The sequence below is a fragment of the Bactrocera oleae genome, chromosome 5 (assembly GCF_042242935.1).
Source record: "Bactrocera oleae isolate idBacOlea1 chromosome 5, idBacOlea1, whole genome shotgun sequence".
Classification (NCBI taxonomy): domain Eukaryota; kingdom Metazoa; phylum Arthropoda; class Insecta; order Diptera; family Tephritidae; genus Bactrocera; species Bactrocera oleae.
The window spans coordinates 67,823,603-67,848,967 of record NC_091539.1 but is presented as its reverse complement, the minus strand read 5'-3'; the positions used below and the strand labels follow the sequence as shown (position 1 = coordinate 67,848,967).

At 33.2% G+C, this 25,365-nt stretch overlaps 2 protein-coding genes across 11 annotated transcripts in view; one reads left to right on the top strand and one right to left on the bottom strand.

The window, feature by feature from the left end:
* Window positions 1-25,365, bottom strand: part of Nadsyn (NAD synthetase) — a 127,809-nt gene that overhangs the window by 18,180 nt on the left and 84,264 nt on the right. For all 4 annotated transcript variants that reach the window (XM_070110350.1, XM_070110349.1, XM_070110351.1 and 1 more), the window contains one exon: window positions 9,646-10,098. The gene's annotated coding sequence lies outside the window, so the exon portion shown is untranslated. The remainder of the gene's footprint in view (window positions 1-9,645; window positions 10,099-25,365) is intronic.
* Window positions 1-25,365, top strand: part of Nna1 (Nna1 carboxypeptidase) — a 115,742-nt gene that overhangs the window by 6,681 nt on the left and 83,696 nt on the right. The window lies entirely within an intron of this gene.

Sequence of the window (25,365 nt, the reverse complement as noted above, 5' to 3'; positions counted from 1 at the left end):
CAAATATCTAATTCCGAAAACATAAAAAAAAAAATTTAAAAACAAGAAAAAAAGTTAACCTCGATTGCACCAAAGCTATAATATCCTTTGCAAATACAAAAGGTTCGTTAGAAGAACTTAATTCCTATCGTCCAGTTTTTATGGCAGCTATATGATATAGTGATCCGATCTGAACAATTTTTTTAAAGATTGCATTATTGTCTGAGACACTAACCAGTGCCATATATCGTAAAGATACCTCGTCAAACGAAAAAGTTTTCCACGTAAGCACTTGATTTCGATTGTTCAGTTTGTATGGCAGCTATATTCCATAGTGGTCCGATATCAGCCATTTCGACAAATGAACAGCTTCTTGGTGAGAAAAGGCCGAGTGCTAAGTTTCAGATCGATATCTAAAAGACTGATATGCTATAGTGGCCCGATCTTAACAATCAGTGCGGAAATTAGGGTATTGTCTTGATCAAAGATCCGTGCCAAATTTCGAGAAGATATCTATCTAAACAAAAAAGTTGTCTAGTTCAGTGACTAAAGTGACTAGTTCACGTATATACTAACGGACTGACAGACAGACTAGATATGGCTAAGCCGTCTCAGCTCGTTGAGCTGGTCATTTATATAAATGTATGTATATTTTGTTGGGTCTTCAACGTTTTCTTCTGTTACAAACTTCGTCCCAAATTTATATATATATAAATATATAAAAATATATCTAATCGAATTCGGAACAAACTCTTAAAAGATAACATTTTCAAGATTTTAAATAGAAATATTTATTTATTTTTGAAAATACTAAACTTTTTTGAATTAATATAACACTGTACAGCACGCGGCTGGCTATTTAACCAAACCAATTTTTTCTAGTGAGCATTAAGTAAAAAATAAACTTTTCTGTTTCTCGAAGTTAGCCGAAATATTTGTCTTCCAATTCGCAAATTGAGCTTTTTGAAAACATCATATTAATGGCAGTATATACATACCTAATTCTAAAGTCGGGTCTTGGAGAAAAAAATAAAAATTTTATATTTCTAAAATACTGAAACTTATTTTTTCAGGATAATTAAAATCGACTTTCGATTAAGCTGAAACAAATAGGCGGAAAAAAGACTCTCTAAAATAATTTCTAATCTCTACTAATAATTGTATTTTAAAACCTAAACACTCCGAATAACCAATCCTAGTTTTCAATCTCAAGAAAAAAAGTTTTTTTTAAGTTGTTAATTTACTTTTTTAAATATTAGGTCTATAACTATGTACGTATATTCGTGCTTTTCTTTTAAAAATTTGGACGTTAATTTAAGAAAAACATGTACAACATCGTCTTACTCTAAGTATTGGCCATCTGAAGCTAAAATATTTTCCCATCTTTCTGTCAATTCTTGGATTCTATACCAAAAGGACTGTATCAGTTTGGTAACCAAGAATGAATCAAGCGAATTTTTGATACCCTGTGCTGATGTGAACCGTATTCCAGTGAGCTCTGCACCGACCGGAAAAACTGGTAGTCAGAAGGACAATATTTGGGTTATAAGACGGGTGAGGCAAAGCTTCACGGCCGCTGCTTTCCAAACAGTTTTTAACCCAACATGAAGTCGAACGTTGTCATCATGAAAGATTATGGACTCGTGTTTAGTCGGGAATTCCGTGCAATTTTCGGCCATCACTCGCTTCAATGCAATGAGCAATTGTCGAATGCGTTTCCCAGTAATGGTTTCATAATACAGCAGGCCCTTCTGATCCCACTAAATACATTCAGCTTTGCCGTTGATTTGGCTGGTCGACCAGATTTCACAAATGATTTTTTGCGTTTAAGATTGTAATGAAGTAATGAAGAAGAACTTCCCGCAAAAACACGAATTATTGTGGAATCATTACCATTGCGTGTGATCAATTAGCCATAGTTATTATAAAATAATATAGAAAAGCTCTTCGTCAGCTTAAATTCCTTTTACATCATACTTGTTCTCGTAAACAACTGATATTCATACAGAAAGCAAATACTTTTCAACACATCCTCAAAGGCAGTCGAATGTCCGTGTAGTAAAAAGCTGAGGCAGAGACATCTGTTGGTTCACTGCTGTATTACACAGAAACATTATATGAAGTAGTCCAATAAGTAAATCAACAAATTTTTCAGGGTACATATGTACATACATAATATAAATTTACACTTATTTTCAATAATCAAGTATGCCTTGCACGTCTTCGAATTTCCAAACTCATTCAAATTCAGTATCTTTACAAGATTCACGCATTCATTTAACATATATATAATATTAATATGTGGTATCTACATATGTGTGTATGATTTTATTTGCATTGAAATTTGCTGTAAGTACTCAATCCGCAAAGTATGCACAGTGTCGCTTTCAATGACAGCTTCATATTACAAAAGTGAATGAATTAATTGAGCATCACACAGCGAAATGTGTACTTTGAGTGGAGATGAGTGGCGCATGAATGAGAAGACACACAATTTAATAGCACGAAAGTGCGAAGCAAATAAATTGAATCACACACCGTTAAATATGCGCGAATGTGAGACTAAAATAAAACATGAAAATGCTAAATAACGAGCAACAAGAGGCAAAAACTCGGTTGATTAAAAATTTATGTAAAATATGAATTAAAACACTTGAGAATTGACAGCTGTCAAACTTAAGAAATTACTCAAAATTGTCATACCTATTTTGATGCTTAAATGCGGACGTGTCTGATAATGTTGTAAAAATAATTAAATATTGAGATATTCGACGCGGTTCTTGGCGCAGCAATTTTATTTATATTTCTTTTAAGAATATATATGTAAATGAAATAACTGTATTTATGAATGCCACGAAAATCTCAGAATTGAAAATGGCCATCGCCCTTAGACGCGCTCTTTAAATTTCAATTTCAGCTGTCGCCATCCATATCTATTTGCCTCATAGCCATATTTTCCGACTTCGTGAATTGAGATTGAAATTGTGCGAACAGGTGTCGCGTTCGTTGAACGAACAAATTTTCCACCTTAAAATGTACAGCTAATTTATTTCGAAAGCAAAAATTCAAAATAGAGCGAAATAAAAATAATGAGCGCACATTTTGATGGTCAAGGTGAGCAATTTTAAGTGGCGGCAACTGTAAATACTTACAACTGTATGTTTGTATATGTATATGAAAATAGATAATGTAATTCACTTATATAGACTCTTTTGAATGATCTATTCTAAAGTGCGACTAAAAATTTTACCTGTTTTTCTTTGTTTGTTTTTCCTCATAGAAATATAATTGTACGCACCGTATATTTTTCGCTTGCTGAAACTGATTTATTTAGTAATTTTTACATGCAACGATATTTCGTTTACCATTTTGTCGGCGCATTGCAAATTTGTGAAAATAAATTTTGTGCAAAAATCACGTCGGTGAAAGCAATTTTTCATCTTTTGGCTTGTACTTATTGTAATTTTTATATGCAAATTATAACATTAGGGTGGGCCGTAACATTTTTTTAAAATTCTTTAACTAATACAATATACTCTGCCGTCTTAAGCTGTATTTTAAATTTACAGCAACTTCACGTAAGAAGGATTATTAGGGTGAACCACAAAAATTATATATGTATGTGTAAATATTTTTTAATTTACTTAAATAAAATTAATAAACTTTATATGAAATTGTACCCTTAAATGGCATGATTTTTTGTTGTATTTAAGCCCTTATTAAAACAAACAGAAATTAATATTATAATTAGTAATTCGTATTTTTTCCATATCACTGTGTTCACCCTAATATATTTGTATGTATTAAAACCACATGCATGTTTATTTAGTAAATAATATTTCAGCAGAATGTTTAATAGCTGCTAAAGAAGTATGAATTTGATTATACAAATAACCGGTTTAATGTGAAAAGCTTCTCGAACAATTAAAATATTTGTTATTTATATCCACAGGTAGCGCAGAAAGATTTTCCTCCTAAATTGTGTGCCTGCTTATGTAAGTGTGGTCTTTCACAGGTAATGGCACTGCACATAATATTCACATGATATAGTTTTCGGTTTTCACTAACTCTTTGTTTTAAATATATGAATATATTATATTAGGGTTAAATATGCAAACGGAGCCGTCGTGGTCACTTGGCCGACATTTTGCCCAAATCATAAATGTCAGAAAATTATCTGCATAACAAAAAAAAACAGAACCCATTTTGACCAAATTTAGGTGCTATATTTCATTTGAACATCACGTCCTTAATGACAGACCCTTTATATACATATAAGGGTATTATTATGTAATATTGGTATGATCTATTGACATACTTAGTTCTAGTATTTTTGAATACCTGTCAGTACTGCGTGAAAGTAAAAAAGTGGTCTGAATGTTTCGAAACATTTGGTATGGTTATTAGAAACACAGAAAATATGTTTTTCTTCTTCTACATATTCATTGGTATTAAACCCCCTAAGCGAATAATAGGCGACAACTGCTACTGCACAATAAGTGAACTCAATTATAGGAAGAATTTCTAGTTGACAGCAAATCTCCGTTCGACTCGTTTAATACCCTGAACAGGGTGTATTAAGTTCGTAACACCCACAAGAAAACGTCGAAGACCTATAAAGTTTATATATTATAAATGATCGGAGTGACGAGCTGAGTCGATTTAGCCATGTCCATCTGATTGTCCATCTGTCTATATATATGCGAACTAGTCCCTCAGTTTTTGAGATATCGATCTACAATTTGGAAGCCACCCTTTTTCTCCGCAACTGCTTATTTGTCGGAACACTATAACATATCGAAACCCTATAACATATAGCCACGATCATACAAATTGAACGATTAAAATCATGTTCTTGTATGGACAAATTGTTTTTATTTGTTTGACAAGTTAACTTTTGGAAATTTGCGTAGATAATTGTGCAAGACAACGCTTTAATTTGCGAACAAATTATTCAGATTGAAGGTTTATAGCGTATATGTAGATCCATAAAAACTGAGCGATCAAACTCAATAGAAAATTCTTTTAATGCCTTTTTATGTTATAAGAAATTCCACTGTGAAGGGTATTATAAAATATATGCTGTACCGCAAGTTACACTCTTATTTCCCACTCCCTACTAACCTAAAACATACCGACATATATTACTATTCTATACACACATATGCATACATACATATTGTGTAATGTAAAATCCCTGGCGAATAAAAGTTATTTCCCCAGCGCATTTAGGCTGATTGCCGCTCCGATTAAAAATCCAATTTGGCAGTCAATTCGTTGTCATGTTTTTGTCATATTTATTTGAAATATTTATAGTTTGTAAACGCAATTTCTATTTATAAATAGTAATATGCCATGCTTTGCTATGCTACGCCATTTAGAGCTATGCACAGGAGTGTATAAATTTAGCTAAAAATCAAAAAAGTATTTACAATCAACGGCAACCTCAAGCAATTAACGAAATAACAAATGGAAATTAGATTAACGAATGCGTTTTTGTGCGGCGAGCGGCTTTCTTTGCTTCTTGGCCTGCCTGAAGAAAGAGTTAGTAAGTAAGAGTGGTGGGTGCTACGCTCTCCCACTCATAAATGTCACTAGTTAAACGCAGCGACTGTGTAACTAAACGGTACGTCAAAAGTAACTGATAGTCTGCCTGTCTGCTCGTCTTTCTGTTGTTTGGAGTCTACCGACTAGCCGCCTGCACTGGTTGTTGTGCAAAGTTGTTGTCAAGCGATTTGGGCACCTTAAATCTATAATATTTTCATGGTTTCCAAGGAATTCGTGGTTTCTTGCTTTGCTGTTATGTTTGTCGGTATTTTTGCCTTTTTTTCTTTTATTTTTTCCTTTGTTTTGGCATTACCGTGGTTTTCACGATTTTAGTTCCGTTACAAGTTGACGAATGCGCCTATGGAAATTCAAATGCAAAAATGCAGGTTTTCTTACTCTTGCACACACATACACACACAAGTATTTCGTTTTTCGTATAAAAGTAACTGCTTTTTTCTTCTCTTAACTTTTGTTGTTGCCTAATTTTAATGGCAAATTTTTGTTTTGTTTGAGTGCGCCGTGCATGTGTGCGTGCATTTTTCGTGCATGTTTTCGATGGAATTTCGTCAGTCGCAGTCGGAGTTTGTTGAAAAAAAGTTGTGCAAACTATTTGATGTTGGAAAATATGCAATAGTTCGCAGAAAGTATCAGAAAAGTTGCCAAAACGCGCGGCAGTTATGTAATTTGGCAGGAAAAAAGTAACTAACGTGTGTATGTGTATGCGTGTGTATGTGTGAGTGAAGTGCCTGTAGTGATTCACACTTAACGGTTGTGTATAAATTTCCATTAATTGAGCGTAAATAGCATTTTTTGTAAAAGAAAAAATAATAATTTCAATATATGCGCTGGGGTTACTCATACGCATGGTTGCACCGAAAATCATAAAAATGCTTTGAGTGAAAGATGTATTGAAAAAATTCATGCTATGAAAATGTGTTCTCCGTTATTTTAACAGCATACAAATTTCCCATCTACGAAACGCTTTCCACTTGAAAATTTCTGTATTACGTTGTGCAAGTTCACGGCTTCTTCGCCTCCAGTGAACTAACGAACTGTCGCGCAAGTCAAAGCAATTGGCAAATAAATCAAATTTAAAGTCAATATGAATGTGAGCCTTCTTTTTTTAGTGGCTCGAATTTGCCGCATTTCTGCGACTTTTAACAGACTGGCAGGGCAATAAGACTGCCGTCAGAAGCAAATGAAAACGAGTAAAAATAAGAAGTTAAAATAAAAACAAACAAAAAGTACTGAATGAGCTTGTAATTTAAGGCAAATAAATAATGACTGTACGTTAATGAAAAGCAAAGGAATTCATCAATTTCCAGATGTACAACTAGAGCTCAAATATATCTTAGCAATAAAAGCAAAATGAAAGCGCTGCCGGAATGAGGGCAATTGGAGTCGTGGGGTACGCAAAAATACCATTGCGAACTGCAAAGTCACTGCAAGAAATAAAAGTTAAAATAGCATACATTTAAAGGTGCAAGTCAAAGCATCTTTACATGTCCTGGTTCGTGTTTTATGCCGTGTGAAACAAAGTACAAATTTATAGCGTAGAAGAGAGAGCTGAGCGGCGGCAGCGTATGTGACAGAATTGTTGTACGTGTGAAATAACGTTATAAATGCGAAAGTTCGTGTTGAAAAACCTATTTAAAATTTGCAAAAATATATAAAAGAGAAATGCGACGCTAAATCACTTAGTATAAGCAATTTCTTTAAAAATCGTGTCTCATAACCCCCTAAAAACTTGTTCGAGTGAAGTTTGTATAAATGACAGCTGTTTATAAATTACACAATAAATTGCATTTAATATCGCCGCGCAAAAATGGAGTTCGGCTTCGGCGGTCGTGTGCAGTTTCTACAAGCACAGCTCTTTCCTACTTGTGCGCTTTCGCCGGTCAATGCTGGAGGTAAATATTGTGTGGCAAATGTGGTTTTTATGGAATTTGATATTGGAAGATAATTCCTACTTTGTGTTTATAAAGGGTGGTCCATTTCGAGGTTCCCTACTTAAAAAAAAAAACAACAGAAAATTTAAATTTAAGGGGAAAAGCTTATTATTATTCGAGAAAACATCCTTGGCATTAAGTATTTGTGTGACACGCGTGATGTTTTGCTCCAAGGCCTGACTCAAAGCGGGATTATCCGCATAGATTTTAGACTTTACATATCCTCACAGGAGAAAGTCTAACGGTGTGATATCACATGATCTTAGTGGCCAATCGACCGGCCCAAAACGTGAAATTATCTACTCAACGCAGTGTTATCAGAATAAATCCATTAATTGATGCGATGTGTGAAAAGTGGCGCCGTCGTGTTGAAACCAAATGTCGCCGAGATCATGAACTTCAATTTCAGTCATCAAATAGTCTGTTATCAAGGCGCGATAACGGTCACCATTGACGGTTGCGTTCTCACCGACATCATTTTTGAAGAAATATGGACCGATGACTCCACCGTCCGACAAACTACACCAACCAAATTTGGCGACCGTTTTGGTAGTCATAAATCAGTAGACTAGGCTTGAAGCATTCAAACCCAAAACAAACGATTTGAAGGATCGCTTGGTTGGGTTAGAAAGTCTGTTTCTTTTTGTCAGAGGGAATTTTGCCAAATAACAAAGAATGTGAACGAATATTCTGGATGAAATTTTGAGTTTGAAACGCGCCGCCGTTGGACTTTTATCATATATTTTGACTTTTTTCGAAAAGAACAGCGAAACATTCACGCCGATAGATACGGCTTGAGTCCAATGAGACTTTCAAAAAATATCGCTGCTGATGCTAAAGCAATGCGGCCGGCATATAAGAATTGTATGGAAATTTAGATTAGGAAGTAGACGAGTTGGAATCATCTAGACACTTTCTTCTAAACTGTCCAGCTTTTGCCTTTATAGGTTGAAATATTTCGGTAGACATAATTTTTGGCGAACCGAGCGTAGTGGCTGCAGTTGATATTGGCTGCCTACACAAGTTTATGGTAGGCTCTAAGAAGTATTAATCTAGAAGGGTCTAGTGAACCATATCTAGGAGTTTTGGAAATCACAAAGGACCATCATTCACAACTGTGCTAATTTAACCCAGACTAACATTTTCATTGTGTTCAAGCCTTTACGAATGAATATCATTTACAATCATTATGGGCACAAAATGCGACTAGTAACATATGATATCCATAGACATATACAAGTATGTATAAACTAATAGAGTATTAGATGAGTGTGTATAATTTGAGATATCCATTTCCAAATAGCAAGTCGGCTTCTTCATTGCAAGTTCTTGAAATAATATATAATTTTCACTAACAAAATACTTGTAGAGAAATTATCGAAACTTTCTTCTCCTCTTGGCGTGATAAATTAAGCAAACTGAAAAGAAGAACGGCAAAATCCGCACAAAGAAAAGCACCAAAAAAAAAGTTATGATCTCAAAGCAATAGTTCAGAGTTTGAACACCAAACTGAGCAGAGTCAACTTGAAAGTTTGCATAAACCGCTGCCGGGTATTTGAACTTTGGATAACAGCTCAACTCAACTCAAGTCAATGAGCGCAGGAAATTATAAATGCTTTGCTTTTTTTCACGACCGTTACGCGATTGGCGTTGCAGCAAAACGAGTGGAAGTAAGCGGAAAATAGCAGCGATAAAATTGAATTTCTTGCGGCGGCGCGGGTGAAGGAGGAAATAACGGTCAGCAATGCAATAAACTTTATGCGCAGAGTATTTCAATATTCGTTGAAAAGGTGCGGAATTTATTGTTCGAAACGCTGCTATTGGTCTATTGGGCTTTATGGGCAAAGGATTGTAAAAATATATACATATGTATATATACAAACATAATCTACGGTGCTGTTGCACTGATCCGTCGCACTTTTGATGCAGTAATCCGATAACCTATAATGTCTGCCACCTCACATAACGGCAAAGCACTCACTTTGTTGAAACCTACTTTGGCGCAAAAACTTTCGAGGCGCTTTGCCCCTGGGAAATCATTACTGCAATCCGTTATGTGTTCAATGCTCGCTTATGAGCTTTTCCTGCGCACTTGAGTGGGATTTGGCGAAAAGCGGAAATTTGTAGAAAACAAACAGGCATCTTGTTTCTGCTGAACTATTGTACTTACTTGTGTGTGTGTATGTGCCCTCCGCACTGCTTTTGTTACTTCGCCGTCGCTTCCTCTATTAGCTGCAAGTTATGTTGTTGTCGTTGTTTACCTTTCGCATTCGTGTTGTTGTACTGTTGTTTCACGTTTTATTGTTGTATTTCGTTTTTTGCTATTTTTTCTTGTTGTTGTTGTTGTTTTTTTTTGTTTTCGTAGGAAGTCCTTGCAATTGACTTGTCGTTGTGCGATTGTTGCGTTGCTATGTTGTTGTTGCTGTTGCTTTTAGCGTTGTACTTTTTCTATGTTTGTTTGTAGTTGTTGTTGCAGTGTCTCTTTCACCCGCTAGTTGCTATTGGAAGGATCGTTGTTCTTTCTATTTTTGCTATTTGTTTTGCATTGTTTTTCTGTTTGTTTTCCTATTAAGATTCTATTGTTGTTGCTTCACCACTTTGCTTTGTTTTTGTTGTAGTTGTGCTGTAATGGATCAAGAGATTTGATAACGTTAAGGAATTTGTCATTCACTGAGGATTTGTTTTGACTCAAAATAAAAGGGAATGAAATGACAGTACAGTGGATTATCACCCTGTTAGAGTTGAATTACGGTTAGGGATAAAGGAAACGGATAACTGTTAGTCGGGAGAGTGTTTTTGTATGTACGAAATGTATGAAATTTGTATGTAGTTACTCGTAGTTCATTTGATAGCGGTTTTGTTTTAGTTGTAAAATGCTAATCAATAGTTGTGGTGAATTTGGAAGATATGTTGACTCAACTGTCATATTTTACTAGTTAATGACCTTTCGTCGTATACATGTAGATCGGAGGAACTGTGTTCGACTTTTATAGGGAGTACTTCGAATCAGTAGAATTAATATACCAAATAGTTATCATATATTACCTTTTAAATTCGTAGTAGTAATTTCTAAATCTAATTTTCACCAATTTCAGATATTTCAGTTTCACTATTTAATGATATTTGTCAGATTTATGTTAGCTCATACAATTGTATTGGTTTTTCATGCAGTATTTCTGTGGTTGTTGTCAAGTATAAGTCTAATGCGAAATCATTGAGCTCTTTGAACTATTTTGTGACTGAGATTTCGATAATAAATGTTTTTGCTTGTTCAATGTTTGGAACCGAATATATTTTTTTATTATTTATGCAAAGTTGGAAACATACCGCAATTAATTTTTTTCTTAAACTTCACAAGTTGAAAATTTTTAAAATTGTTTCGAAAACTTTTACATTTCGAAAATAAAATTGCGAAAAAAATTTTTTGGGGTAAAATAATGTAATTGATTTCGAAAAATAAATACGTGCGACAAAAATAGCGATTCTTGCAGTTTTACTCTATCTAAGACTCTTTGAGGTTAGAAAATAGCTATGAAATTGTTACTATCTTTCCTCTAGGAAAAGGTTTTAGTTTTGAAACTTATCTTTTAGCATTTTTTTTTTAAAATTTGGCATATTTTTTAAATATTCAACTTGGAAATGAATGAACTTTTCGTTAAGAATTTTTGCTGCCACAAATCAATACTGTCAGTCGTAAAAAGTAAAATTGTTTTTAGAACACCGGAGTTAGAGACAATTTCCTTATTTCTAGAGGGTGTAATTTCTAAACTTCGAACAAAACCGTTAGAAATATGAAACAGAATACATAAATCAAACACATTGGCATGCAAATAAGAAAAGGCTATATGCGTATGCAGCCGCTATTTACAAAAATGGAAGGCGTGTGAAAAGTTTCGAAGTATTTGAAAAATACTAAATTCATTTAGATTAGTTTAAGGTGTTACAAATAACCGTTAGATGAATAAACGTATGATATAATACGCTGTTGCAACATGTTCCAAGAATATATAAAAAAAAAGCGACGACTTAATCAAGCTTTTGAAACTGTAATAAATTTATCATGCCGTTTCGTAAAACAAAATTTTCGAAAATTAAAATTTAAAATCAAATCAGAAAAGTAGAAAAAAGTAGTAGAAGGGAAAAAATATATAATATAATTTTTGAAAATCAAAAAATTTATTTTACAAATTTGATTTTCCACCACAACCCCGAAATGTCAACAGTGGTATTTACTCAATAAAACATTTTGGTATATTAAATGAGTATCGGAACACCACTGCAATACAAATATATATGCAGAATTATGAATATACAAATACACATGCATACATACATACATATATGTATGTATGGAAGAGTGTATACCGCCTGACTGCCAATTTGTAGCGCTTTGTCTCCTAATTAGTTTGTTATTGCTTATGTCAACGAATTGTTTACTGCTAATGCCTCAAGTATCATTTGCAGAACTTCATTGAAATCATTTGTGGTAATTAGCAAATTGGATCGAATTACTTATGTACTCGGAATCGACATTTGCAACCATGGTGCAATCGATTTCACAATGAAATTCAAGGAATGAGTGCAGTACATTTGTTGATTTCTAGAATAAAAAGCCGTTAAGTAGATGAAAATACACAGGTGAGGGAATGTATGAGGGAGAAATTGGCAGATTATACATGGTATACATATACTATGAAGGTATTTTATTATATAATAGAATATGGCTGTACCAATTATAGGCAGGTATAAACAAGACTGGACTATATAGGGTTAAGCGGTATATGGCTCATTACTTCTTCTCCAATTGGCTTTGGTTAAATGTGGAAAACTTCCTCTGTCCCTAAACGTGCTTTTGAAATTTTTGAACATTTTCATGACTGTGTTTATATCAATTTAACTACCTTTCGCACAGCATTTCTCTCAAGCGCAGTGGTGGTTTAAAAGAATTTCCTTGCGGGCATTTGCGCGTGAGTATATTATATAAACATGCGTTAAATGTTGTGTGACAGTGTAAATATGGCAAAGGGTTCTTAATCCGCTTTTTCGCAAAGTGCTGATTAAAAAATGAATTAAATGCATGATGTAAAAGCTATGGACATTTGCACGCCGCATCAGAGCGTGTATCCACACGTACACCCACATACATGCATGGAGCCAATCGAGGTTCAAAATGTGTGATATTTGCATGTTTGTGTGTGTGTGTTGGTGGCGTGTTGATCAGCAGGTGGATAAATAAAAGCCAATCGAGCGTGTAAATCACTTCCACAAAAGCAAAAACAAAAACAAAAAATGCAAAATGTTTAATCCGTTGGAGGGTAAATGGGAACATGGCTGTTAAGTTGGCGGCAAACGTGAAGTGCTTTAGGGCAGCGCTTGAAAATAACGGGTTTTACGTGCGGTCAATGATTGTCGCTCTTTGTAAAATTGAGTTGCAAGGAGTTCTGTTAATGAGATTTCGATGCATAGAATTTATGAAAAGAATTTCATATCGTTGACTTGGCTTTAGAAGAGCTTCAGTCAAGCATTTTGGAAGGCCTTCATAGAAAAATATTTTGGAACAGAGTTGCTACGTATCAAAAATCAAAAATAGAAGTATACTACAAAATCTATGAAAAAAAATCTATAGAGAGTGAAGAAAGTGCGTGTTTCCAGAAATCTTTCGAAAAAATTAAAATTATATTCAGAGTTTCGACAAATCAAAAAATGTATGTAACATATTCCAAATTGTTCCAAGGTATGAGGTACAAACGAGCAGTCAAGGAAGCATTTAAAAACCCCTTTGAATATATATTTATTTCTTTTCTGTCAAAAAATTAAAAAAAAAACCACTGCAAATTGTGGGCTTTTAAAGGTCGTTTAGAGAATAAAAAGAGCGTTTTGCAATCGTTAGGGATTTTTAATTACCTCTCAGAGAGTTTTTGAAAAGTATTTAGTTCAGAGTTACCACCTAAAATCAAAACAAGGAACACGTTTAAAGTACGTCAAAGGATAATGGATTTAAATATGCCTTCCACAAATTATGCTAGATTCTTTATTTTCAACATAACCAAAAAAATCAAAACTGACCAAAATCAGTTTTAAACGTAAAAAATAAATGAATAAATATTACAAAATGCTTCCAAATATAAGAAGTTTAAGCAAATTTCGAAATATAAAAAATTTAAGAAAATTTTCTTCAAAGTTTTCGAGAAATTCAGAGCTTGAGACAAAGGTGCCAGCAGGGTCGCAAATAATGCATTAAAAAAATAATTGAATTAACATTTGAGTTAAATTTGTTTGCATTGTGTCCCAAAAAGAGTGTTTAATAAAAAAAATGCTATATACCGGATAAAAAAAATATAAAATTAATTTTTAATCCCAAATTTTTTATTAAAAAAATTCGAAACCCTTGTGGCCACATATCGATAAATGTAAATCTGGCGAAATATTATAAAATTTTAAAATTTACAAGGAGTTTAATACACAGTAAGTGTTTATAAAGGGGTTGTATGTCTTTAATTGTAACATATTTTTAAAAGAGGTTGCCATTTAACGAAAATATACAAACAAAATACAATATAAAAAAAATCTGTCCAAACACAAGACGTTTTTGAAACGTATTTGAAAAGTCTTTAATTGAAATGTGTTTTATATTAGAGTTGCCACCTTTTATTAAGCCACATACATGAGCTATCAGAGCTATAGCTGCGGTAACACGGAGAACAATAATAATTGCCAACGCAACAAAGAAACAGCAGGTGCCACTGCAGTAATTAACAGTTATATGCGCATTTTTTGCGAATATATGATTTTTGATGTAGTTGATAGTTGCAAACATGAAATTTAATTATTATGACAACTGCAATAAAGGCGCTACAAAAGTGCTGGCCATAATAGATTAATTGCATAACAACGAAATGCACAAGCAACAAACAATAATAAAAATCAGTGAAATCAAAATTACGTCTGGCTTTATTTGTTCGCCGCCAGCTGCAACCGCTCTGCAATATTAATATTGTTGCGGCTGCTTGCTATTCCCTGGCGACAACTGTTGCCACTGCGCTGTTACGTGACTCATTGTGCCGTTATTGTTGTTTTGTCATATTGCCCACCGCATATTTTCGTGCACGATTAATTAAAATTTTATGCCTGCATAGGAGAATTGTTGGCAATGAAAAGCAGCTGACAAATAAGTGAACCGACGAGCTAGAAAGCCTTGCTTGGGGTTGCCACCAGCACACAAACACATACATACATATTATTTAATATGTAATAGCTCTGCACTATAATCTGCGACATTAAATGTTGCTGTTGTTTGCTCATGTTTTTGTTGTAGGTATGTGCCAGTGACAGGCGGAAGAAATGCGGCGATAAGTGCGATTTGAAATTTATTTTTGATGTACAATATATGCATTTTATCGGGAATTTCGGCAATTGCCGGCACTTGCTCGCCGTGCAGCTCTGACTTGTAGTTGTGTGCATGTGTGTGAGTGTGTCTGTGTAATTGCGGTTTATTTACCTCTGTAAAATATTTGCTTACAAGGTTAATAGGTGATGCGCTTGTATGTTTGTAAATGATAAATAAAATTTCACATTTTGCCAATTTTTTGGCAAATGCTTTCAACGAAATAATTTATCGCCAAACATTTGAGTGCATTTATTTTACAATAAATTTAAATAAATGAAATTTTCTTTAAACTAATTTTGCGGGAAAATAATATAATTGTTGCCGTAAGAAAATATTTTTGCACTGGCTGAGCTATTACTCAAAATTAAAGTGCTCTTCGCATAATTTGTGGTTGTTTTCTAGCATTTGCACAATAAATTGTTAATATTTTAAAATCTAAAAATAAAACAGTAAATAGTGCAATTAACTACATTTTAAAGAAAAAAAAGGGAAAATAAAGGAATATTAAAATGTTTGTACTTTTACTACTTTTTTTTCAAATAAGCGCATACCATCGTTGCTTTATTAGGCTACCCTGCTACTATTTGGCAACCACTGAACAGTGACTCTCATTCTTAAACTTTGATACGTGCAGCAGCCTGAGAAATTAATGTTATGTAAACGACCCGTTGACAATTGAAGTCACTAACAGATTACACTGCGAAGAAGCCAAGAGAGTTTTTGACCGGAAAGAAAAGAAATGTTGCACCATATAAAGGAGATATTTGTAAACTGCATACACCACACTGTATAAATATACATATACAGGTACAGGTAGACATGGATCAATATATTGAACCCCATATTCACTTTTGAAATTTTTTGATTCTGAAACTGATTTACCCGCACACTCGCTGTACACTATCAACGAAGAGACGCTACGAAGAACCTTTTCGGTTCAATCAACAATATTTAGATGTTAAAAAAAATTAAAGAGTTGCCATCTGTTTGAAATTTTAAAGTTAACAACATAGATAAAATAAAGTAAGATTTCAAGCTGAAAAGATTTAACGAAGCTTTAAGTTCAAAATTTTTTTTTGGGTGAGGTTGCCACCTAAAAATTGTTTATTTATTAAAATTGATAGGATAAACAAGTTATTGCTATTGTTATGTATGGATGATAGACCAAAATGTTTCGAAGGTTCATGTTTTTAAATATCTTTGTGAAATGAGTTTTAGATAGAAAATTTCAAACGAGGGTTCAGTTAGAACGAAGCCGTCCATCATACTTGTATATCTTTTGCCGTACTTTCCTAGTTAATGTAAAATGTTTATTTATGCGATCGTTATATAAAGAGATACGTGTACAGCATTAACTGTAATTACAACTCATCTGTGGTATTTTTCAAACAATTTAAAAATTTCTTACGAAATTATAAACTTTCATACTTTCAAATGTGTATGTGCCAACAATAAGTAGATGCTTCGTTGAGATTCCGAAATGCAGTAATAACAACTTGTTGAGTAAAGCTCCGTTCAATGCCAAGCTGCCAAAAACATAACAGCAGCACTATTGCCCCAGTGCCACAAATTTAGCATGGCAACTTGCGGGTAAAGAATGTGAAGGGCTGAGGGAGAGTGCAAAAAAATTTAAACAATTTAATTACAAATACTCACATAACAATTAAAAACATCGATATAATGAATGAGTTCAAAGAAAATAAACAAACTGCAGCTATGAAAATTGATTGGAGAGCACAATGTCAAATGAGAGAGCAAACTGCAGCTCTGTGTGCCGACAAAAGAGATTTTTACGCGACACTTGTACAGTTATGTGGGTTGAAACGCTTTCGCAGCGCGACAAATCAGCGCAAGAGAGAAAGAGATTTAGAGGAACTAAGAGAGAGTGAGAGAGAGAGATAAAGAGTGGGCGCTTGCGACTACTGAAAAAGCTTTCTAAAAATTGGAAGCTTAAAAGCTCAAAAAAGATTTTCGCATTAAAAATTGCAACGAGCCAAAAAAAAAACTGAATTTTTTCCTTCACAATTTGACCATTAGCGAGGTTTTTGCTTTGTTTTGATTTGCGTTGTGGTAACAACAACAATTGCAATGACAAAACAAAACAGAAGGCAATAATAATTGCGTTGGCAGCAACAGAGGCGAGCAATTTTGTGTGAATACAAGTATACAAGGTCAATGCTTTTGTTTCTGCTTTCCCACGCACAGCCAACGACACATACATACATTAGGGTGAAGGGAAAAATATTTTCTTTGATAACTTTTAATTGGCCAGAAAGAGGACTCTCCACAGCTTCTAAAACACTTATCAAAAATTTGTTACGAAATAAAAATTTTAACTCGAAATTTACGATACTTTAAAAGTGAGTGGAGTGGACCGGACCGGGCCGGTTTCTAGATTTAAAAAAAAAAAAGAAAAAAAATTTCCAGGATGATGTTTTTTTTCAAAAATTTTCTTTTTTTATAATCTACAAATTTTACCTTCAGGCTTAGCAAAAAAAAATTTTTTTTCGCTCCACCCTAATATACATATACATATGTGTGTATATACATATACGCAGTGCTGTGCACTCGCCACCCACCACCCAGCCGTATGAACGGACGCACAGCCATTGACGCTTAGCACATGCCACCTTTTATTGCGATCACCAATTTTATTGTTATTCTTATTTTGCTGAGTGTTTTTTCTATTTCTGTTTTCTTCTTCGTTTTTTGCTTAAACGAACAATTTTTGCTTTTCCATTGGTCTTAATGCCAATGTGAGCACTTTTTGTTGCTTCTTTACATATGCAACACGCTGTGTGTGTTTGTGTGCGAGTTTGGTCACGTTTAAGTGGGTGGACGAGTTTGTGTGAATCTCCGTTACTTTCACTAAATGAAAATTATGAACTGTAATTAAGCGAGAATTTATTACCATTTGAGGCTTTGGCAAACGCTTTCGGCGGCCATCGCCTTTACGTGGACTTTAATGTGAATTTATTTGTTTGCTCTGCGAGTGTATGTGTGGACCTTTGTGTGTGTGTGTGTGTGTGTTTGCTGCATTAGATTTACAGTAATCGTTCGAACATGTGATTTGTGCTAGACAGACGGACTTCTTGTGATTTATGGGCGAGAAAATCAGCAACAGCAACAAGCTTTTATTTGATTCGATATTGCTCTTATGTTCGGGTATTTGTAATGGCAATGCATTTTCGAAATATTTTTAATGTTTTTTTAAACCGTTTTTAAATTAATGGTTGGTATATCTACTCGTATATTGGTATTAAAATTGTTCTTTGAAAATTGATGATGGATGTTTCATAGGGTTTTGACCTGAATGAGATAAATTTTCAAGGCAAATAAGTTATTAGAATGGATTTGGAGGCTTTGTGTTGCTTCCAATTAGAAAAAAATTGATAATTGTATTTTCCAAAAATTTTTTTTATCGTCCAGTCTTACATATTGGATTTTCCTTTTTTGAATTTGGTTTTAAAAAACCTCATATCCTTAGACTAAAATCTGCGGAAACTTTTCAAAAATTAAAAAAAAAAATTTGTGGAATTTGAATCAAGTAAAAAACTACAGCTATTTTAGTGTCGTGGTTATTCTGCCGGTTTGGCCTAAACTCATTTTACTCAAAAACCCTTTTTTTTCGGCTTTTAGCGTTCTCTCTGCAGGCACCCTTACTTACTACTATCATCATGTATATCCATTAATGAAAAAGCGACAAAAAAAAATAATTTTTTCTATTTTTAAAAAACGTTTTTTTATATATTCTAGTTATTATCTTGTAAGAAAAATGTTTTTTTTCCAGTTTCTGAGCTTTTGACCACTATACATTTATATTGATTCAGAATCTAGATAATAATACAGGGTGTATTTACTCTCTCTACTTCAACAACGTGTCTGGAAATTCTGCCAGAAATTTTTAGGACAAGATTATATAAATTAAATTAATTTATTTTATATTAAAAATTATTCGACATTAATACAAAAATCGTAAGGGATATCAACGCGAAAAATAAAGCTTTTATTGGAAAAATCTGTGACGTTGCCTTCAAATAGATTGTGTATAGTATTACTATGTTTTTGAAGTATGTGTAAAATATTTGTCAGAAAGCAAGTTTTGCTAATATATACTTATAAACTCCGTATTTTATAGCAAATCAAGATATTTTCTAAAAAAAGTTTTGCAATTTCACTTGATAAGGGCAATGTCTCTTGACGTATTATATAGAATATTAAAAAAATAAAATTTGAGTGAAAACAGAAAAGTTCAAAGTAAAAAATAAACCGTGGAAGATAATGGAGGCGTCTAAATAAGATACAATTTTATAGTTTTATTACTCAAAAAACCCACCTCAAAGAATCAATTCTCAAATAGGTAAGACACACATTCAAACTGAAACATAATATGGACAAATAAACCGAAAATAAAGGAAATATGTTTTGGTCGAAAAAAATGCGATTGATCAGCAAAACATTCAAAATATCTAAAATATTCACTGTGCTTTTGTCTCATCATAAAAATATATAACCTAGTTTTCTTTTCTACCAGCTTTTTAAGTGTTTATAAACATAAAAATCCTTTCAAAAAACAGTTTATTTTGTTTATTCGCTCTAATTGAGATTTGACAACTGGCGCCAAGAAGTAAAGGTAAGCAAGAAGAAAAACAAGTAGGTAGTTCAAACTGCTCAACACTAACGCCTCAAAATAGAACCCTAGGCAGACAAAAAAAAAATAAGTTAATGGTAAATAAAAAGCAGCAGCAAACGGCTTACCCACGCGTTCAACGATGTACGGGAAAATTTTTCATACTAAGGAAGACACAGTTAGAGAGAGCAAAAGTTTATATGGCACAGCTGAAAAGCTACGTGGATAAATGGAAAAGAGAGCACAAGAGAGTAAAGCGACAAATTGACACCCACACAAAAGCTTCGCCACACGAATAATTAAAAGCGCAAGCACTTTGAAAGACGCGACACGACAAAAGCTCCAAAGACGTGTATACAAGTTGTTGTATTCGGCTTGGTTTAATGCAAATGCTGTTGTTGTTTTCGAATGTTGTTGCTGTTGGTGCGGTTGTTGTTGGCTGTGGTGCCTGACGTCGTCAAAGTGGCTGTCGCGTGCATGCAACACAACAATAATAGCAACAATGTGCATACGCACGCCAAAAGCTCGCACACCACACGAACACACACACACGCGATTGCTGCCATTTAACAGCATAACCGTTTGTGTGTGGGCCAAGCGTAAAATTAAGAGAAACCGAAGGACAGACGTTCGGGCGGAAGACACCAAGAATTCACACAGCGAATTGGCAAAAAAATTTTCCCGCTGATTTCAGTTATCAACAAAGCGAGCAACAGTGAGGCACAACCGAAGCAACGGGAAGTCAAGCACAAAGCGAGCGCAAATAATCAACTCAAGCAGACGTGAAAAGTCCATGTAAAAGCGTCGAAATTGTGTTGGCGTGTAACGGTTTACGATTTCGCGTAGAAAAGGCGGTTAATGCATTTCTGTGTGATTTGTGGTTAAATATTTGTGAATTTCAAGTGAAGCAGAGAAAGTGTTGGAAGTGAAATTTCGGTGATTTGCTTTGGTAATAGAACGGTGTAAGTGCTTAAAATGCGATCGTTTTTCTTTGTTGACAGAATTGGAGCGCTGCAAGATTTTTAAATTCGTTTATTAATATTAAATGATTTTTAAAACAATTGATCAAAATTTTCTGTGAGTTTGAAAAAAAATCATTCTTGGATTTTCAAAAAATTGTGAAAAATCAAATTTTACACCAAAAAATTTTTTTATAGACTTAAATAAAAATATTATGAAAAAAATTGATCGAAAATAATTTAATTTTTCTTTAATTTTATAAAATTATATTCCACTTTATTATAATAAAATTTGGTGCTATAACACTAAATATTCTGAAAAAAAACTTTGATCGCAATCAAATTCTAATTTTCTTCTTTTATTATTTTAAACAAAATTTAGTGCATAAAAGTTTCGAAGAAATATTTAATACTTTTTTTTGGGAACAAAAATTCTACACTGAATGCAGCTCTGGCTCACTAATGCATCTTTGCTATAGATATTCAGTATTTGGATTATTAATTTTATTCTAATAAAGAGTAATTAATATTTTTATAGTTTTTAAAAATATTTTTCTACATGTTTTTCCTGAATATTATTTGAAGTAATTAATTCAAAGAACAGTAATTAACATTTAAATATTTTTTTTAATTTGACTATATATGTATGTACATATGTCTCTCAAAATTAGTTCATAGATATTTTTGAAATTTTATTTGAAAAAAAAAAGGAATTTTTGAAATCTTTTCACATAAAAAAGTTCATACGAAACAACAAACTAAAACCTTAAAATCGAATAAAGCATATAAAATATAACAAAATTTACATAAAATAAGAAAAAAAAATAAAGTTCAAATTGAAAAAGAGCAAAATAAAATTCAACTGCAACGCGAGTTAAAAAAAAAAAAATAAAAAAATCAGTCAAAATTCGCGCAGCAAAAACGCGTCTTCATCTGCAACAGCAACTAACCGTCAGCAGATAAACGCAGTTTAGCAAGCGGAAAGAGTTCTCCGAACATCAGTTGTCAAAAACAACAAATTGCAACAACAACGCTAAATCATAGCACAGCGCGGCGTAGTTATAATTTAATAAACTTCGCCAACTCAAATTCGTGAAAATTTCGGGTATGTTTTTTGTCTTCCTTTATACACACACACTCATGCCTGTGGACACGTCTTCAGTTTGCAGTGAAGAGAATGAATTTTTCAAGCAAACATTTTAAATGCTGCCGTTGAAGCAGCTGATGTTACTTGTACCATGGTTGCTCCGGTGGTGTTATGTAAAACTTCTGAGGCCATGAGCCTGTCAGATTTTGTCCATGAAACTCCCGCGGCGCCGGAAACTGCACGCGATGCATTGAAATTGTTAGATAGCTTTTGTATTTTTCATAAGTTGATGGCTTATTTCTGCTGTAGCTGCTATAGTTTTAGGGAATGCTGCTGATATGACAGTGCTATGAATTCGGGTTTTTCTGTCTTAATTACTGATCTTTCTGCTATTTCAATTAAATATGCTTCGGTTTAGGAGAAGCTTTCATTGAAAATCTGTTAAATGTTTTTTAAAAAAATGCTTCCAAATGGAACACACATTTTTTAATTTTATTGGAATACAAATTTTTTCAACTGCATTTGTCTCACGGTAAAATTTGTTTAGCATTTTTTTTTAGCAAAATTTTCGGCCGCACTATATTCGATTAGGCAACTACAGTGTTGAATAAGTAGCAAAATAATTAAAATAGCAGATTACTATGAACTTTGGGATCTTAATTTTAGATTTTATAATAGTGCCTCTTAGTAATGATCAGAATTGCGAAAATAACCCAACTATCCCAGTACTGTGAACTAATGCAAAGTGCGATCCAAATAGCAAAAATAGTTGCTTTCTTCCGATTTTGCTGGCAGCGCTATGATGAACTACTCATTTATTGCTGAAAAAACACCTATAAATTATGTTAAAGATTTGAGAACTTACTACCTATACTAAAAAGCGGTAAACTTATGAAGAAAATACTTTTTATAATATTTTTTTGCTTTAAATTTTGTGAAGTGAAAATATGAAATTTGATAGTTTGGTTAGTCGGGCTATATAAACTAGTTGTTGAGAGTGGGGGAAAAGGGTTATTGTTTCTTATAAAACCTATTAAGCATTTAGAGATTTTTCGGAATTTTTTCATATCTCAGACCCCATAAATGAATCTAAATGGCATTATTCATATCACTGCTTTAGTATTGCACTGTGTAATTTTTACAAAAAATTTTTTTTTACTTTCTTTTTTAGTGTTTCTCATTTTAAGTTCTGTAATATTTTTTATTATTTTGTGATTTATATATTTGTGTTGTATTCTTGTGTTCTTTGTAGTTGTTTATTCTTTTTGTGACCATTTTTTGTACGTGCTTTGCATACGCCATCGAGTAAAAACCAAAACTTCAAGCAGCGACAAAAAAACAACAAAAGCGGGAGCTTCATTTGCACCAGCTGCGGCCAACTAACTGCTTGTGTTGTCAACTTAGTTGGTCAGTTCGGACAAGAACTTGTCGGTTTTTTATCATTTCCGTTAACATTAGTTTCATTTACCTTTGATGGTCTTCTCTATGTGATAAGTTGGAAAAATACCAATTTATATATGATTTATAGGGTCTGTCGTAAACAATTGATTTAATAAAGAGTGAAAAAGTTTAGGGATATTCATACATATTGCAGACATTGTAGGTTGTATTGTTTATTAAATGATAACTGTGGGAAATGTAAAAAAATATACCAAAAAATATATATACCAATATTTTTGAAATGTCTCTCGGTCCATATTAAAATTTTTTGTTTGGAAATAAATTTCGAAACAATGGCAACTATTATCAAAAATATTTCCATTATAAAAATTTTTCAAATTCGTTTAGTACTGTAATTCTAAATTCAGTTGATTGTATTAATTGAATAAAAAAATTTAATATGTGGCAACTCTCATCGACAATGGTTTTAACTATAGCTTATTTAAAATTTTTTAGTTTTACAATCATTTAAAAATTAGTTTCTTCCATACTTTTGATTAAATTAAATATTGGAAACAGATGGCAGCCTCATGAAAATATAATATTATAAATTGTAAGCTCTTCTTAACCCCTTTAACTTGATATACATATCATAGTGCCTTTTATCTAATCTGCGTATGTGCAGTAAGAGTATGTAAAAATAGCTTAAGTCGACTTAGGTTAATGGAGAAATTTAGAGATTTTCTATTAAATCTTTTTGAGACTCGAAGTAATATATTTAGTTATAGAATAACGTGCTATAGCAAGCTTTGAATTTTTATAAGGTAAAGAAAATATATAACTAGATGTTTACTAAAAACTAACTTAAAAAATTTGGTTTAAGTTGACTTAAGCTACTTTTATATATAACCATAGATCTGTACTAAAACTTGTAGAAAGGCATGAAAAATCGCAAAATCTTTAAAATAGCGTGGCAAGGATCGGCAGTTGAAAGCAAAATCGGAGTGACCGTGAACGGTGCAGAATATTAACACAATATCTAGTAAATATATATCTATATATGTGCATTTTTAAGAGTTTATGAAAATTTTCTTCTTAACAATCGCACTTTAAAATCTGTTTGCTTGCAAAACAATAACAACACTAACAATATTAATTGTTTACAACAACGTCATTAGTAGACAGTGGTGTCAACATAACTGCAGTGTTGACCACTGCCAAAAACAAGAACAAAAACAAAACAAAAAAAACGCTTTGCTGCAACATCAACAGCACTCTCTGTTGGCTAATAAAATTGTTGTGGTTTTGCTGTTTATTAAGTGCCGTTATAATACTTACACACATACATATTTGTATATTTGCTTATATTTAACATGGTCCCAAGCAGCTTCTTGGAGCCGCAGCTGGGCTCTGATTTTGTTCAGTCTGTTTTTGTGTGCAAGTTGTTTTTGGCAGTTTCGTAAACGGTTTTGCGGTTAAAGCAACCTTGGTAAAGGGTTTGCAAAACGTTTATATTAATTGTGTGAGGCAATAGCAACTTTTAGCTTAGAAACTGCCGTGTACCACATCATTAAAAGTTAGGGGAAGTCAAATAAATGAAATCTTCTCTATAAGCTAGAATGCAGTTAAAGCAAAAGTCAAAGAGTTTCTACAACAAAAATGTGCTAATGTCAAAAGTTGGCTTTTCGAGATTTTACCAGGGTATCTCAGCGATTATTATTATCCTGAGATCTTGTTAAGAGTGCGCGCACTAATTCCTCAGTTTTTGAGATAACGATCTGAAATTTTGCACACGCCCTTTTCTCCCCAAGAAACTGCTCATTTGTCGGAACCGCCGAAATCGGACTACTATAGCATATGGTAGCCATACAAACTGAACGATCGGAATCAAGCCTACGTATGGAAAACTTATTTATTTGATGAGATATATTCAAGAAATTTGGCATAGATTATTGTCCAAGACAGTTTCGAATATATTGTTCAGATCGGACAACTGTAACATACAGCTGCCATATAAACTGACCAATCGCAATCTAGATAAAAATATTTGTATATTCTTTTAGGTACCTGTAAAAGAAATTATAACTTCGGTGCAGCCGAAGTTAACGTTTTTTCTTGTTTTGTTTTAAGGCTAAGCACAGGTAGATCATGAAGGTAATTTTTAATGAAAACAATAAAAGTAGACCCAAAACGAATAAAAATGGGTGCATGCTTTTGGCGCTAGTTTGTTTGCTCTATTTAGATGCCATTTGCTTATTATTATTGTATGAAGTGCTTCCTTCTCTGATTTGCTTCTTGCTGCATTATGTGCTTGGCCTAAGATCCCATTTAATATTGTTATTAAATCTGTAGTTGCTGGAGGATAATGAATTAAATTTTGGAGCGCTAATTTGCTTTGAAAACTTGTTCTTTGTTTCGGCATTCCTTATATTTGTTTCGCTTTTAAA